General features: G+C 38.2%; 1 long non-coding RNA gene across 1 annotated transcript in view; it reads right to left on the bottom strand.

Annotated features, from left to right (window-relative positions):
• LOC140169103 (uncharacterized) overlaps positions 1-18,777 on the bottom strand; it is a 118,169-nt gene that overhangs the window by 11,607 nt on the left and 87,785 nt on the right. The window contains exon 3 of the long non-coding RNA XR_011861355.1: positions 17,604-17,868. This is a non-coding gene — a long non-coding RNA (uncharacterized lncRNA). The remainder of the gene's footprint in view (positions 1-17,603; positions 17,869-18,777) is intronic.

The following is an 18,777-nucleotide window of genomic DNA, read 5'->3' as shown; positions in this document are numbered from 1 at the left end:
GACCCCACCATGCCCCACAAAAGTCAAAAGGTCGTCACGGATGCCAAATTATGTTTGAATCTACAAAACATGGACTTGACATCGAAGATACAGGTAGGTATGTCCCTACATGAGTCATAGGATAGGAATGAGTGAAAAATGGGTGTCAAAACTGAATGGTAACAAGACCATTGGGATATATGGATGCCTTGGGACATATCAATAATACTGACAGACAGACAGAAAGACAGACAGTTAAAAATAAACATAAAATATGATAGGATCTATACAGGTTAGGGTGTGAGTCATGTATGCCCTAGAACTAGAATCCGGCCTAGAATGGTATCCCAACATTCTAGCTCTGTTGCTCTCAGAATACCATCAAGCAGGCATGAGAATACACTTTCATGAAAAAATCTGGAAATTGTTTTTAAAAAGCTGGAAAAGTGCATAAAATTTGACTAAAAATACCTACAAATCAGGGTCAGAATTTCGGCGTGAATCAGACAATCGATTCTCGCAAAGATTCTCATAAACAGATTAGCGTGAATCCAAGTTGATTCCCAAGAGAAGTTGATTTTGAGAATCAAATGATTCCGCAAATTTATTATGTGTGAAATGAAATTCTGACCCTGCAAATGGACTAAAAATAATTAAAATTGTGGGAATTTTGACATCACAAAAGTCTGGTTCCACTTCCAGTTCTGATCAAGGTAAAAACACCAGACACAAACTACCAGTCAGTCTGCTGGTACATGAATGTAATGTTGTGGGGAAATACTCGAGATCAACAGGCAGACAGACACACTTGGCATAGATGGGTTAGTTTTGGCGTGCCGTGGCTGCTCCTACCCGGGGGGGCTGAAGAGAATTCAATTTCGCCGCCCCTTCCTTAACAGCCCGAAAAGGTTGACCAAATGTTTTTTTATACTTTTTCAAATTTTTTCCGCCCTTTTTTCTTTGCTAATTCTTTTTGCTGCCCCTTCTTCTTCTGCAGCCCCTTCGTTTTAGACGCCCCCTGCTTTTACCCCGGGGGGCTCGTGCCCCCAAAGCCTCCAAAAAATATGCGCATGTTAATACACACCTGTTGAGTCAAGTAATGGCGAAACTATTTCAGATCTTGGTCATCATCAACTATTCCTTCCCCTCTCATATGAAGAAACAGGTAGCATTATGGTGATGTCTTATGAATGGCATGTGCACAAACAAGACGTCAATGACACTGTGAGTGATCAGGTGTATCACACAATATGTAAATAAACTAAACAGGTAGATGGAGTCACCTATTCCAACCACAGGAACCACTAGAGCAACTTGGGGTAGCCATGACATCACTTTCAACTCTTGGAGACCTGCTTGCCTGGTTTTAATCTCATGTTTTGATACTTGACAAACAAATAAGGGCTCCAAAAACATCAGCTCATAATTTTAATACAGAAGCCACAAGTTGGTTGCTTCAAAACCTAATACCCACATCCCACTGCTTTAATATCCCATTCTACATGTACCGGCTCAGCTTCTGAGACAAATGAGTCCTAAATAAAGTTATAATCTTCAAACCATGACCTACCCTCTCTGAGGTGTTCTAAACAGGTCAGTGAATTGACTGGATGGTGATCCCAGAACTCTTGCAATCAGAGGACTTGCCCCATGATCATAAGAAGGGGCAGTCACAGGCACAGCCCAAGCAACACCGGTGCTCCAAATTTAGGAGGGATCAATTTGCACATTAATTTTAAAATGTTTATTGTTCAACCTTGTTGTCTATATTCCCTGCAGTCAGCGTTGAATGTAGCTGGCATCGTGGAGCAAAATGCTACTCAATTTTGATTATTTATAGACTTAAACAGTGAAGTGTGTAAATGTAACAAATATCAAGTAGTGCAAGCTGATAATGCTATGCATAAAAAATTTCTTACATCCAATGCTGCCTCCAGTATGAACATATAATTGTGGCTCATGAAGTATTGAGGCCCTCTATTTCAGTTTCAAAAGAGATGGCAGCAAGCATATTACAGTTTGTTGAATGATGCAAAAAAAATAAAATGAAATGAAATAAGAACAAAAATAAATTAACTCACCCCACAATTTTGAAGTAAAACAATGTTTGAAGTTTTCAACATTTGAAAATAACTTCAATGAAAACTTGGAACACAAACAGGATTTCAGAAAAAGGCTGCAGATTATTGATGTGGGAGTTTGTTATCCATGCTATAAATATTATGAAACCATAATAATACTAGATGAATATTTGTACACATGAGTCACTGTAGTATTTTATTGACTGACAAACCTCAAATTATCATAATTATGATGGAAAAATGAAAGGGATAGCCCACACAAAGACTTCCCAAAACAAGTTGAAGTGGGCTAGGCTATTTACATTTAGATAATCAGTGGCCAATTGACTTTAAGCCTATACATTGGTAAACACAGCATTCATATTATACTGCTTCATTTTACCAGGCAGACATGGTATTGTTGTTCAAAGCCACCAAACTATAGATTTTCAATATCTAAATCAATATATTGTTGAAAAATAACACTTTGGTGTTTAACATAATTATCATACTCTTTGAAAACTTGCTTGATTTATATTGTTGTTTAAATGAGTTATGTAGAAGCCTACATTTTACAAAAGTGTTGTTGTTCCAGCCCTCTTTACAACATAACTCAAGAACCACAGGACCTACAAAAGTAATATCTGTGATATTTGAATTCGCTTGCTATGAAATGATCAATGTAATTTTTGCCAAAGCTCACTATCATTCACAAGATGCTGCGAACTACCAAATCACAGCAGTTTAAAATAGTTGCTAATCTTTAAAAAAAAGTGACTCTCCCAACATGACTTTTTACTGCTTTGTGTATGTAGTTTGTTTGGCTTATAATTGGCAAAAAATAAAATTATTTGGTTTTTGTTACTGCACATGCAAATAAAGTTCCAACTTACGCTCACATAAATTCACAAAGTGCACGTCAGTCACACATTTCGCAAAGCAACTAGTATAATAGGTGCTGTTTGTAAAAATATTTTGCTGCGAACTACCAAATCACAGCAGTTTAAAATAGTTGCTAATCTTTAAAAAAAAGTGACTCTCCCAACATGACTTTTTACTGCTTTGTGTATGTAGTTTGTTTGGCTTATAATTGGCAAAAAATAAAATTATTTGGTTTTTGTTACTGCACATTCAAATAAAGTTCCAACTTACGCTCACATAAATTCACAAAGTGCACGTCAGTCACACATTTCGCAAAGCAACTAGTATAATAGGTGCTGTTTGTAAAAATATTTTTGCCTATAGGCTAGTTTGATCATTACCGCAAATACACATGTAAGAAACTGCATAACTTTTCTGAACAGTTCAAATTGTTAAAAAACTATGCCGTGAAAATATCACGCTTCAGTCAGTGTCAGTTGTACCCCCATTGAGATCATATGATTCTTTTTAAATATAGACAGGTAAGAAATAGATGCACAGATGGTAATTACACAAAGCTTGTAGCCATTCATCAAGAAAGACATCACCACCTTGCACCATCTCCTTTTCGTTCTTTACTACTCCTCATCATGCATCATCATCATCACCACGCATCATCACTGATACCAAACGCACTCCTGCCGACAGCCAGGACATGATGATGAATCTTCACAGTTTAGTAGCTATTAAATGACAACACACTCATAAATATTCATAACAATTAGCCTGATTAGTGACTGCATGAAGTCAATCTGTGAGCAGATTGGAAAGGATGGTGTGATTTGTTTTCATCATACATACAAATGTACAATATATATAAGAGTGTTTGTATAATTTGAAAATGCAGGTTATTGCTATCATGTCAACAACTGGCCTGGCCTAATTCCTCAATAAATATATATTTCAAAAGTTTGCCCAAAAAAGGAAAAAATACATTAAAAAAAAGAGGAAGAAGATTTTAAAGGTTATAACAATATGATGTAAGAATCTGTGTAAAAACACAGGCATGAAAAATGTTAACTTCGTGTAATCTCAGAATCAGGAATATGAACAAAATTTCTAACAAAAATATAATTCCCTGGGAACAATTCTCACAAATTCTTCCTATATAACTTGCTTTATAAATTTTCTTCTCAAATTGCAAATGCATGAATGAAAATAGCCTCCCAGAAAAAAAGCTTCAGATTTTTAGTCATCACCTAAAAGAAATCAAATCTGGATTAGTGGTTAAAACTCACTGATGTTTTTCTAATTCCGTAAAGGTAACTTAGTGGTCATGGTGGTGAACTACATGTAGGGGCCTATGTACTGTAGTGTGGAGGCAGGCAGCTGAGCAACAAATTCACTTGATGATGTGTGACAAGATGAAGACAATCTATGTTGATGCAATCTAGCCCAAGTGCATGTAGATTGTAAAATCATCAAATCTGAGATGATTCAGTATTAAGGGTATAATGGTAACCAGATTCATCATGCTTTAACTATCTATCTTTAAGACACAAAATACCCATATTCTTTAGACATTTGCAGAGATCTTTCAATGCATTTTTCATCTACATGCATAGGCCTATATCCCAATTAAAACCATTACAAATATAATTATATGTTAAATTGCAACAAAAGTTACCATTTGTGTGAATATTTTGAATATGCAGATTGTATCAGTATTAGGAGATGGACATTTCAACATCATGAATATGGGAACAAAAATCACAAACTTCTCCGATAACATCCCCAATTTCGAAGGTCTAGATTGATATCAAGAACTACAGAATTACAGCATTCCTGAATTATTTCAACTATTATACTTATTCAATTATTGTTGTAAAAATTGAAAAATATCTCTCCATAAAACATAAATATTATGTGAACCGTACTGTGCTCGGACCTCCTCTGTACTTGGTACTAGCAAGGAAAGGGTTATGGGAAAAAAAAAAAAAAAAAAATAATGACATGAACATGTAAACTTTATAATTTGTCATGCACATGGTATAGAGTGTTGGCAGAATGTCTCCCAGTCTTGCATATGCTACTCCCACAGATGTAATTTCATACTCAATTTAGTTGGTTTTGGATAAGAAAACATAAGACAGTTATTATTTTGTGCTCCATTTAGAATATGTACCGAAAGTACAATTTTACCAACCCATGAAATGCACACCCACACCTACTATAAACCACACACAAGGGGTAAAGGTATTTTATGAGTTGCGAGTTGCGAAAGTACGAGTTGCGAGTTCTGAGATGCGAGTTGAAAATCTCTGCGAGTTTGCGAGTTGAAATTTGCGAGTTGCCAAGGGCAGTTGCGAGTTGATTTGCGAGTTGGTATTTGTGAGTTGCCAAGGGTAGTTGCGAGTTGATTTGCGAGTTGCCATTTGCGAGTTGAAATTTTGCGAGTTGCGAGTTGAAATTTGCGAGTTGTGAGTTTACATTTGCGAGGTCTTCCGAGTTGCTAATTTGTCAAATTTGTACAGAAATTGTTTTACCCCCTATTGGAACTAGACCTTCATTGCCTGTGCTCTAGTTGTATGCACAACGTTGGACATTACATTGAGAGTTAAAAATACGACCATCATCTATGATTCCCTGCTCAAAGCATACCTCAAGCTCAACCACATTATAGTGTTTGATTATTTTCAATTATATAATGAGATGTAGTGGGGTATCAAATTTTCCAGACAAAGGAATAGAAAAGTTCAAGCATGTGCTACTGTAAACATTGCTTAAATTGATCTGACTAATGTGATGTCAATTCCAAACAGTTTTTTTTCTCAAAATTAGACAAAATATAAATGTTCACCAGTTTTGTTATAAAAGAGAGCAGTCCTGAGAGAGTAGTGAGCTTTTTAAACAGAGGAGAAACAATATCAACACACTCACAAATATGTGAACTAAAGATTCATTTTGATCATGTTGATAGGTGACCTGACTCTATACAAAATATCGGAGTCGGAGATTGATTGCATTAACTGTTATCACTTCAAATTATTTTTTATGAATGGATGTCCTATTGAATTCCTCATCTGTTTAAACAACACCTCTGAACTCGATCCAGCCACCTGAAAATCTAGGTGAAATGTGAACACAGAAAATACATTACAATCAGTTATAACATGTATTTAGCAGGTAGCACAAAGGTTTCATACTGTTACATGTATGTACAATGTAGGATGGGGTATGTGTTACGTATATCATACATGTACATGTGCACCTGTGCAGTCAGGGCCAGATTTACCGATTTAACACATGCACACATTGTAGCTGTGTACACTAAAAAAAACCCAAATTTTAATAAATAAAAATAAATAAATGTTGGTGATTTAATGTGTGCTTCAGCTAGGCATGACCTAATTATTAGCACACTTCAACAATTCCGCTAACATTAGGATATATTAGAATATTTTCGCTTCACCAAGTGCGCAACTGATGCGCAGGTACTGTCAGTGACTTAGATTGTGATTACCCCAGCAGCTCCCCATTTTACACCTGGGTGGAGTAAAGCAATTGGGAATTAAGCTATCTTGTTCAACGACGCAACCCACTGGCCTCAGTGTGGCTTGAACCCGCAACCTTTCGATTATGATGCTCTCACCCGAGGCATGGGGCCACCGTGCTTCCCATACACTAATAGGATTGGTTCAAATTTATCTCTATTTGGAGTCTTTGATATTATGTTCATAACTTTTCATTTTGAACATGGACTCGGACTGAGTCAGGACTTGAGCCGGACTGCAGTTCATATAGTTTACTGGACTCAGACTTGGCACCCTGGTCTGGAGTCCGGACAAAAGGACTCGGACTTGGCTCGACTCAGACGAGGTAGACTGGGCATAAGTCTAGGTAATTTATAACCTGTTTGTGCAAATGTGAGAGAATCAATGATGCATGACACCACTACACTAGAGCTCTTTCCTGTTATAGGCCTATTATATAGGCTATATAGCACAGGCTCTGTGCTGTACTCTGATACCTATGATGATCCAAGATATATTCCACCAATACTAGCCCTTGCTATAAGGTCGGTGCTCGCTTCACTCACAAACAAGATGAACGCAACCCAGCTTGATAGTATACTACTAAAGCAACAGAGCCCGAAAGTAGTGCTACACAATGTGTACTTGTAAAACATCACCACAAAGTCACCTGCAACTTTAACGTTAAAGATATCGGCCTATCAGACATGTATCACAAGGAGAAATATTTTCAAAGCAACTGTCAATACACTCAATTGCATGTAGTCTTTAATTAAATGCCCATTGTGAACAACACTCGCAAATCATCTCGAAACTCTTCTTAGCAACTCGCAAAATTTTAACTCACAACTCGCAAAATTTTAACTCGCAACTCGCAAATGTCAACTCGCAACTCGCAAACCAACTCGCAACTTCCTTTGACAACTCGCAAATTTGAACTCGCAACTCGCAAATTTAACTCGCATCTCGCAACTCGCAAATCTAACTCGCAACTCGCATCTCGCAACTCGCACTCGCAACTCACAACTCGCAACTCGCACTCGCAACTCGCAACTCGCACATTATCCACACCCCACACAAGTTACATCTCCACGGACTTAAAGTCAGGGAGAATGGTTCTATAAATTTAATATCAAAAGGTAACTGCATCAGGTATGAAATAGATGCAGAGTTTTATGACTATTAAAAATGCACATGAAAGTTGAAACACAGTCTGTACAGCACAAGGGTAGACTTTCTTTCATTTCTTTCACCTTGCTAGAATCGATTTGACAGAATTTATGAGAACCTTTACATTCTCCTCCCCCACCCCCCCATAGTGTAGGCTCAAAATATCTACTAGAATCTCTTCAGATTCAAGAAAATCAGTTATACAATGTAATACATGGTAGAATATCTGCGAGAATGGATTCTTGCAAATTCTTTAGGCACTGTAACTTGAGAAAGAAGTAAGAATTTCAAAAGAAAGTATAATGCCATAAAATCAAGAGTTACCGGTACTTATTTGGTCAAAAAAATTGACCATTTTGCCCTTAATTTGAGTGTGTGTGTTTCAAAGGTTTAGAAGCAGGATGTCAAAATTGCTCATTCCTATTGGAATTGCAGGCTTTACCAAAGCAAGCCACACATTTTAAGATTCCACTATGGTGCACTACAATGTGTGATGAAAACCAAAATGGAGCTTATTTCCATAACTTTTTGATGTGAACTGTTATACTTTCTAATCCAATTGAACTTTACCAAGTGAATTTAAGATTTTTCATCATCAGCAATGATGATGGTGATGAATGGGTGCATTTTGCTTCTCCTGCCATATATTTTGTGATCACCTGCCTGTGAGACAGGTGAATCAATGGATGGGGACACTTGCTTCTCTCTTTTTACCAACTGAATCAATAGAGATATTTTGATGCACCATTTATCTATTTTATCCAACACCCGGAATCCAACACCATACATTTTGCTATCAAGAGTGAAAATAAGAGAGCTTGAACCAGGAGCCACTTGGAGTGAGCCAGGGGCCACTTTGGATGAACCAGGGGCCTCTTAATGAAAATAGCACCTGGTTCAACAAATTTAAGTAGGATCCAGGGGCAATTTCCAATTACCAAGAGGCCAATAAAAATAAAGATGTGCAGGCTGGATTAGTTAGATAAGCACTACTTTGCTTTGAATTTGATATATTTGGTTCACTACTCAGGGGGCCAGTTTCATGAGAAAAGTGTCCCCTGGTCAACTAAAATTACGATGGGACCAGGGGCCATTTCAGAGTTTCTGGGGCCAAACGGCTCCCGTCTCCCACGTAATTTCACCCTTGTTTGCTATAGGGACCTATTTGTCTCTTTAAAGATCTGAAGTTATTCATTTCATTTAGGCCTACTATATGAAATCACAGATATTGGAATGTGTTCCAATATCTGTGATGAAATCTTTCTTCTTTAAATTAGCACTATTTGTGGCTCTCTCTGGGTTAGTTCATGAGGGCCACAAACCCATATGGCTTCTTCATATAGCTTCCTACAACTTGTCAAAAATCAAACTAGGCTTTCAACTGTCACTAGAGGGGGCTATGACTGTTTTTTTTACTGCTGAGCTATAATACTGCAACAGTCCCAGAGCTGTCAAATTAAGTTCAATGCACTGCAACAGTTGACATAAAAATAATATTCATTATCAAAATAGAATATTGCTGATCTATTTTATTGGTGCACACATATAATGTTGATATTTATCACAATTTTTTATGAAGTTAAGTTGTTTATAATCTCGGTGCGGTTACCCCCACAAACAAGGCGTAACACATGATCATTCTAGAAACTTAAATGACACCTATGTCGAGCACTTTCAAGGACAAATTGACAAAAATATTCATTGCGCAAAAGCAAGGACATGGGTTTAAAATCGGACAGAAAACTGGCAGAAAACAGGAAAAATCAGCCAGAAACATTGAATTTTACAAGCAAAGGGAAGTTTAGGGGCAAGGCAACTGTGCCATTATGGGATCATTCTGAGGAGTAACACTGCAAGTGAGTGGGGCACCAGTAGCATTTGCTGTCAGTGCAGTCGGTTAATTTCTACCCTGTTATCTATATTAGTTGAATTAATAAAATATACTTTATAACTATTACAATTCTGAACAGTCTGCAGCCAACAATCCATTCACATTCCAAACAAATCCCTGCATGTTATATCACAACATGACACTCCGCAAAAACCAGCATTGCTTCCCAATGTCCATCTTCATCTCTTATTCCATAATTTTGGTCTAATTAGTCTTTCCTACAGCACACATTCAGACAATAAAAACAAAGGGGACAAAAATAGACAATATAAGATTACAAGCAGCTCTCTGGTATTTGTTATCAGAAAGCATGAGTTATTTCTACCCGCTATGATACCTCTAATTGTACCCTTGTGATCATCATTTCTATCACTCAAATCCACCCCTGTCACAGTTCAATCTCTACATAAACCTGTATGCTCATCTGTTGAACTTTGTCTCTTCTTTGTACTGAAACTCATACTTCATACCTTTGAGGTCAATTTTGCAAGTGTGCTTTTAAGTATAGGTCCATGAACTATGCAACGAAAGTGATGTTATTATCATCCAGCAATGATAAGGCTAATTGTACCTCTCCGAACATCTGTCATATTCGCCACAAGATATGGAATTTACATTTGCCCAGTCTCGTTATCGGTATCATTCTGACATTTTGTCCTGCGATGTCGTCTCCCTGGTGATCATGTGGTCTCCTTGACGATACAAGTTGTCTTGTAGGGTTTCACTTTTGAGATGGATATGATAGAGAGGTTGATAAATAAATCTTCAAGTTTATGTACAGGATGATATGATATGATATGGGAGTATTGGATGTCTATGCATTATCATCTTTGTTGTCATAACTGTGATAATTACAGTGCTATCTTCTACTGAACTCGCTGATATGCTTATTATTTATTTGTAATCTTTGGACTTCTCTCGCTCTATTTTCTGCAATGGTGGTGCCATCGGGCGGGGGTGGAATTTCCCCAGTCACAACTCTAGCCCCCACACCCTGTTTCCTCCAGTAAAAACCCAAAATTGAGAAAATTTCTACTTTTTGCAGCAATTTTGCACAAAATTTCTTGATTTTGCCCCCTCCCCCCCCCCTCTGAATTCACTTTTCCCCCAAGTGCCACCCCCCAGAAAAATTCCTGGCATCACCACTGATTTTCTGTCTATCTATCTGTGTGTCCATCTGTCTGTTACTTTCTGTCTGTGTGTCTTGGTGTCTGTCTCTCTCGCTCTTTGTCTAAATGTGTTTGTTGCGCTTCTCTCTTATTTTTTTCCTCCAATAATAGTTAATACAGTACTGATAACTTCATTTCAAAGAGCGTATACATGTATTTTGTACTATTGTGATACTCAATTGAATATTTGCAACATTTACAAGTTCAGCAAAAATTATTGTAATAACTCATACAGTACAAGCTAAAAACATCTTCCCAACCAGAACTAGTGAAACAAAACCGAAAAGAAAAAAGTACCTTTTTATTTTTTCCAACTTGAATCCACAAAGTGCGCATGCAGATACTGTAAAAGTGGAAATTTTTACGCTACATTTATTTTTGCACGTTTCGCGTTCCAAGCTGCTGTCGCGAAAATAACAACGCGCGAATATATTCCTTTGGTGCATAGGTCAATGTAAGAAAACTTAGAATCGTGAATTTAAAAACAAGGGAAACAGTTCAAAATTTGCAAAGCACGAAAAATTAATCTCGCGAAAATTTACAGTATTTTATCAGTGCTGCTGTAAAGCAGATTTGTACTAAGCATGCATGCATGTATGCATGAAGATGAGCAAATTGAGATGAATTTAGGAATTGGGGCAAGGAGGATAATGACAGGGCTTATGGGACTCGTCATTTACATAATTCTGTGTTCAATTACCTGTGAGCATGGCAAAACTTCACATCCTATTTACCTCAGTTCAAATCAACTCATGGTTCATCTTATTGCTGCATAAGCATGCACTACAGTATGTTCAATATCCACGTAATTTTGTGAGAAGATTCCTTGCAGCTTGTTCAATTCCTTCGAATTTGATCGCTCTTTTTTTAGAATTCAATTTCCATAATTGATACAAGAAAGAAATGAAGAGACCATTGGACAATTGCTATCAGAACATGTGACATGTTACTGTTCAATTTTGACCTTCCTTGTATGCAAAAGCATGCATATTTTACAGGCCTTGAAAAAATTGGCAATACAGCTAAGTTGGCGAGAAATTTACATCTCTTGGGAAAAAAAATCACATTTTTCAGGCATGATGCATAAACCCCACAGTCCCCACACACCTACTTGTATAGACCTGCATATGAGGACCTACAACTTTTACATATATCTAACGAGGACCTTGCAAACCCAAAGATAAGCTCCAAGCCGTGGACCCACTGGACTTTTTTTACTATAGAACCATTACCTAATAATTTTACACCAGCAAACTAGACATGGGTTAGGCCTATACATTTTTACATTGTTCACAATGTGGAAGTGGCAATGACTGGTTACAGTCCTGGTTGTCCCTGCTTGGTGTGAAAAACCAGGGATCCCTGGAAAAACACACAATAATGTCCCCCAATGGATGGGAAAATCTACCCCCGTCCCTCACGCACACACCCCAGCACCGCAGAGGCTAAGCACACACACCCTCACGTGTAATCGCCTCCAAACATGGAAACCGTTTTTAGGACTATGCAAACGCTGCCGTCTGAATCCGTGCTTAATTGACATACCAAGGGCGTTTTCCAACATTTTTGTGTGCATTTTGTGTCATTACCTAGCAACTGCGGACGTTTTTATCTCACAAACGATAGAAGACATATTTCGCAAATACATTACACACATGCAAATGCATTCGTTTGCAGACCTCCTTGAACAGAGGACTGTCAACCATTGCAGAGAAGTAAACGGTATAAATGTGAAAAACAAGTGTGTGTCCTCGTTTGCTGGCAAACACCTACGCACCCCGGCTCACTATTTGCTGTTGTTAACTTGCTCACCATCATTTCAATACAATAAAGTTAAACTTGCAATAATAGCATGGCTAAATTTAACAACTACATACCCAGGCAAGTCACAGCCATGTTACAGCTTGCTGAAGGTGTTTACAACTCAAGTATTGCCTACGGGCTAGAATCAAGTTCGTAGAACAAGATTAATGTACACGTAGCTTGCACTTTCATTCTGAACATTGCGTACAATTTGAGAGGACTAATAGAAAACAGCCAAATGAATGCAGGCAAGGTACCCTGTTCTCATAAGGGAGTGCATTTACATTCATCACACATTTCTTCATTACTTTTCTCCTTTGATGACTACGGGGACGACTGCCCTAGATCAAGTTTACCACGATATGACACTCACTTAATTGCGTTAGAAAGCCGATTGCATCTATATGGGCTGTAAGTGGTGCCATGAAAGGGTTTTGCTTGGAATCTTTCTAAAGGATAGACATGGGAAGTTGAGCTAGAATGATAATCCTGGTTTGTGACACTATACTGTGTATACCATATTGGGAGAGAGATAGAATGTGAGATACCAATATAGGGGAATGTAAAGACAGCTCTACAGCCAAGGGAAAGAAGAGAAAAACAGACAGACAGACAGACAGACTGATAGACGAATAGATTTATTCAAAGACAGGGGGGAGAAAGCTATGGAGAAAGAGAATGAGAGAAGGATGAAAACAAAGAGATGAAATGAGAGGAGAGATACAATTCCAGGAGCCAAGAGAGAGAATTCAGAAAGACAGATGGGAAAGAAACAAAGAAAGAGAGAATGAGAGTGAGGATGAAAGGAAGCGATGGGAATGCGAGGAGATATACACTCACAGGAGACTAAGCGTAAGAGAGAAAAAGAGAAACAGACTGACAGACACCCCCACCCACCCAGATAGACAGACAGGCACCCCAACAGACGGAGAACAAGACAATGAGAGAAAGAGATGTCTCAGTCCACAAACTGGGCTAGTTCCAACATCGTACATGTTTTAAAGTTGTCAACACTCACGCCAGGTATGAGAACAGGAGACAGTTCACTGCAAAGGTGAATGCCTCCTTACACATCACACCTTGTGTACAGATGATAAGACCTTTCTCTCTGTGATATAAAATCGCCTTGTGTCTAGCTGACCACAGTCTATAAATAATATATACATCAATATTGCTGTCAAATAAAGATGCGTCTTGACACTCGCTTTTAGTAGTGTCAGAAAAGTTCACTGATCAACTTGAAAACCTCCCCATCTCCTCTATCTTCATCCTCTCTATCCTCATCCTCATCATTGTCTAGAGACCGGATGACCTTTTTACATATTAACACCTCGGTAACTAGCTTCATCTCAGAGCATCCCTGGATGAATAAAGGATACTATTATGCTGAAACACAAGTATATACATTGTATATTTGATGAGCTGATGATACTTTGACTTGTCTTTAAAAGTATGAAATTTTTGGTAACTTTAATTTATACACATACCTCAAAAGAGACATTTTGCAGTTGCATGAAAACAGAGTTACTCAAGTTCGAGACCCTGATGTGGCTTCAAAAATAGCATCAAATTTCTGCATAATTCTTTTCAAATTTCAAACTGTATCCAAACAATTAAATGTTCCAATTTTTCAAAACCCCAGTTTATGTACAGGCTCTTCTTGTAGGCTTATGTTTTGGTTTCTTTTTGGAGGGAGGGCATGGTGATGCAGCAGTTGAAGACTTTGACTCCTAATTGCGAGGTAACTTGAGGTCATGGGTTTGAATCCCCTCGGCGTCAATGTGTTGTGCACTTAGGCAAGGCTCTTCACCAGTATTTGCCTCACCAAACCCCAGTGTACAAATGGCTACCCGCTTTAATCAATGCTGAGAAGGGGAACAGACTCGATGCTTGCTATAGTGTAGTGAGCATGGTGGCCGAGCGGAACGGGCTCCGACTCATATTGGAAGGTTGCGGGTTAGAGCCTCAGCGATACCATCGTGTTGCGCCCTTGAGTAAGGTACTTTATCTCGATTACTCCTCTCCACCCAGGTGTATAAATGGGTACCGGCATTCTTAAATGCTGGGAAGGTAACAGACTCGCTGTAGAGGTGTAGCGATCCCCCTATAGCAACATTACAGTCTGGTCCAATCGCCAATGAAAGAGAGATGGGCACTCCGATCACTGTTTATACAGGATCGTCTCCTTTACCTTTACCTTTAGTGATCCCCCACAGCGACAGGAGTTTGGCCAATAGCTTCAAAAGAGAGATGGACACTTCGGCCTGTCAATATCCACTTATTTACATTTATATTACTTTTTTTTTCTTCTACGAAAACGATAACCCTCCAACTGCACAGCACTGATATGGCCTTATTTATATCTACACGTAGCTCCAATACGACCCAGCTCCTCCAAGAACATACAACATACTATAGATACATAGTGCCTTCAAATCCTTGCTGCACCTCGCACCTTTAATTCCCAATAACACAACGATAACAAACCCAGATAGCACTATTACATTGTATAAATCTCTCAGAAACTTTACCTGGAGTAAGGAAATTAAATTGTTTGTTATGCCGAGTTAGGTAAAGAGCAAAGGCTGTATGTATGCAAGACATCGCCAGTAGCCAGGAAAGATATCTTACCCTTCCCAGAATCCTTTGCAACATGATATATCACCTCATTTCATCAATGAGTCATGACACTTCTATTATATTGTACATGTTCCATTTGTTTTCATGACTGCCTGAACATGGGTCAATTAAGGTCATGAAATAAACATAATTTCAAAATTTGCTAGATTTGGATGTACTGTGTTCATTAAGGTACCTTTTGTAGCTACCGGCCCATGTTGCACTGGATAGCAAATCAGTACAGAAAATTGAAATGAAAGCAGTGCATTGTGGGAAGTCTCAGATATCTTCTCTGGCCCGTAGCACGATGTGGATTAGGTAGATGTCGTGAGGTATATCACACCTTGAGAGGATTTGGGGGGTTCATGCTCTGTCAAATATTAAGCTGTGTCTACCATAGAATGCTCATCTGTATAAACACGGTACATCACGTATGTTGCTTGGTACAGAACGGTTCAATGTAGCACCAACAACGTTTGACACAAATGAGGAAATTAAATTGTTTCTAATGACGAGTTTGCATAAAGAGTATTGTTTGCACACAATATGTAGCCTCAAGCATGTGTACTGATGTTGACATCTACAGCGGGTTTGCAACAATTTTTGATAGGCTAAAGTAAAGGTAATTATAATACAGATGCATGTGTGGAGATGGAGCAGATGCCTTTCAAGAAGCCCAAAATCATATCTCTTGGCCATTTTTATAGTCGCGTTTCCAAGAAAACACCCAATTGGGCCACCAACATGTACTAATAGAGTCTGATATAACGGGTTTTCCCTCCAACTGTGTAATGGGGAACAATATTTACAGGATGGAATACATATGAATAATGTATCTGCAGGGCCTGAAGTAATTAAATTCAGACCAAAAAAACCACTATCAGTGATAAAATAATTCAGATCGGATCGGGCAGAATTTGCCATTTACAAAAGCTGGCTACACCACTCCTGACGTTTATTACATGCACGCAAGCCTCAAAATAAGCAGATCTGGACCAGGAGCCACACATTTGGAAAAAGCAGCTCCTGGTGCTGTGATTAATATCTAGTGAACCAGGAGCCATTTTTAAAGAGCTAAGAGTCATTTAAATTTCAATTGTACACATTAAAATACAAAACCTGCTTTAACTACCACTCTCTATTTTTATTTTTTTTAATGTAGAGCCTGGTTCATATGATTTTGGTGTGGACCAGGAGCCAAAATGTTATGACCATTCAGTAAATGGCTCCTGTGTGCCTGCTTATTTTGAAGCTTGCATGCACGACATATCAGCCTGGCCTTGCAAAAAAAACCTAACTTATAGTCATACACATGTAGTCCAAGGAGTTGAGGTTGTGGACCTTACGCATCTTTACCTGTGACTGAATTCTACAGTGCATAAACCCTAATCATTTCCTCACATCCTCTTCGACCCAATCAACGTATACTGGAGGCTATATTGTATATCGATGCCTTGCATCACGATATCCTTCGGAACCTCGTTGAGTAAACTTATCATAATAAACAATTTCATTTCCTCGTTTATGCGGCAAATGTTTTGTGATGTACTCTACAGTGTGACAAATTATGTGTTATTCTTTGTTTGTAAAAGACAGGTTCAATTTGCAATTACTTTTGAAAATGTGAGGCACAGACTTACACATCTCAGAATGCTGCAGTGTGCTCTTCTTTTGGCATACTAAACATTGCATTACAAGCGAGAGTGTGACACAGCGGTTATGCAGAAGGTACTCCCCTCTGTTGCATGAGGTCCCGCGTTCAATCCGCCAGTCAAATTGAGAAATTGGCCCAGAGAAAATTGTGAAAAAGTAAAGAAATTAATAAGATTTATTGAATTTTTAACAAAATTGCCCAATTGTCCCAGGCTCATTTTTAAGGCTGAAATCATTAGAAGGAACACTGACTAACTGGGAGCGGTGGGAGGGAATGGGAGAGATTGCTTAAAATCAGACTTCCACTCTCCCCACGAACCATGAGAATGTTGGATCCTTTGGTTGGAAATATATTTGAAGATAAAAGAGCCGGCGTGTATTCAACACCTTAGTGAATATGTCATACCTTACTTAGTTACTGGTTCACACTTGGTTTGCACACCTGTTAGCACCCCATTGACTTTGTGTTGTGATCATTTTGATTGTGGTTCGAAACACAGATAGTGTGAACCAGTTACCTGGCAACGATCAATTTTGACGTCAAAATCGACATGTAGTGATGGCGTGGAACTGCACTCCATCACCTCAAAAGTCCAGGTCTAAAGAACATAATAAATTACAGATGTTTTCTCAACATGGTTACCTGGAGTAGTATGTACAGTCTCTGTATGTACTGCTGTAGTCAGATATTTCACCAATCTCAGTGCTCCTTCGCTTCAAGCTATTTGAGAGGCATCACATTTTGTGAACGGGCTAGTTCTAACCTGGAGAAGACTCATAATGTTCACGACCTCTCATGGATGAACTTGCTCCTTTTTGTAACACCAATCATGCAACAAAAATGTAATTTACGAATTTTACTTACCAATAAAATATCCTAGAAAATGGTCCAGTATATTATAGATCCAGTATAAAGTACTTCAGCAAACACCACACAGTTAACACAGTAACATATTATTCTCCATATGCTTATATAATGATATAGATCCGTAAATAATGTAGCACCGTTTATGCTATATAATATTCCTAAGTGTCAGCTTGCTACAGGCATCAAGCGTCAAGCAAATATTATTCCAGGTTTCCGGTATTATTTTCTCTTACAGATTAAGTCAAGTTGATCCCATCACAGTCTGAAAAGATACAAGGTAAAATTATACTGTTATAAACAAGTCACACAATAGACAAGTTAGCATTGGACTTCTAGGCAGTTCACTGTCCTCTTTATGTAATACTCAGGGTTGCCAAAAGATTTTAGTCCGAATCGCGGGTCAAATAATCGAAAAGTCGCCCAATTTTTCTCTTTACCATTGGTTTCTATGGGGCAGGAAACTATCGGAAGTCGCGGGAGCCAATGTTGAAAAGTCGCCCAAATTTTTTCTTTTAAAACCATTGGTTTCTGTGGGACAGGAAATTGTCAAAAGTCGTGGGAAAAATCTTCAAAAGTCGCCCAATTGGGCTACCAAACGCGGGGTTTGGCAACCATGGCTGGTATGTTGTATCAAACTGAAGTGTAGGTGCAAGTATGAGGTCCTTGCTGGGATTAAGCTCTATTGTGATGCTAGTACCAGCTTAAATATTAGAATAGAAATACCAGAGAACATTCAAACAATGGCCTATTATAGTATGAAGGGCTAATATAACAGATACAAATAGCCAAACAATGGAATACAATAACATTCTGGTGGCAGAATTAGTAGAAAACAAATGACCTTACTGATGAACACAAAAGTTTACACTTTCACTGATCTTGAACTTTTTGATCAACCAACTGCGCTTATAATGTAGCACAGAGCTTTAGATATATGTTTTCTGTGGCTGAGACCTAATATGAGTAGATTTATTTCAATGCATTGGAATAGGAATTGAATTTGATTTTGGCCTTTTTTTTCATTTCAATTCACTTCGAAATGTTTATTTTTTCATTTCAATTCAATGCATTGAATCGAAATGGTTTTTTTTTTTGTTCATTTCAATTCAATTCATTGAAACGAAAATGCATACAACATGAATTTTGATTCTGCCATTACACCAGTATTGTC

The sequence above is a fragment of the Amphiura filiformis genome, chromosome 14 (genome assembly GCF_039555335.1).
Source record: "Amphiura filiformis chromosome 14, Afil_fr2py, whole genome shotgun sequence".
Classification (NCBI taxonomy): Eukaryota; Metazoa; Echinodermata; class Ophiuroidea; order Amphilepidida; family Amphiuridae; genus Amphiura; species Amphiura filiformis.
This window is presented reverse-complemented; position numbering and strand designations above follow the sequence as displayed.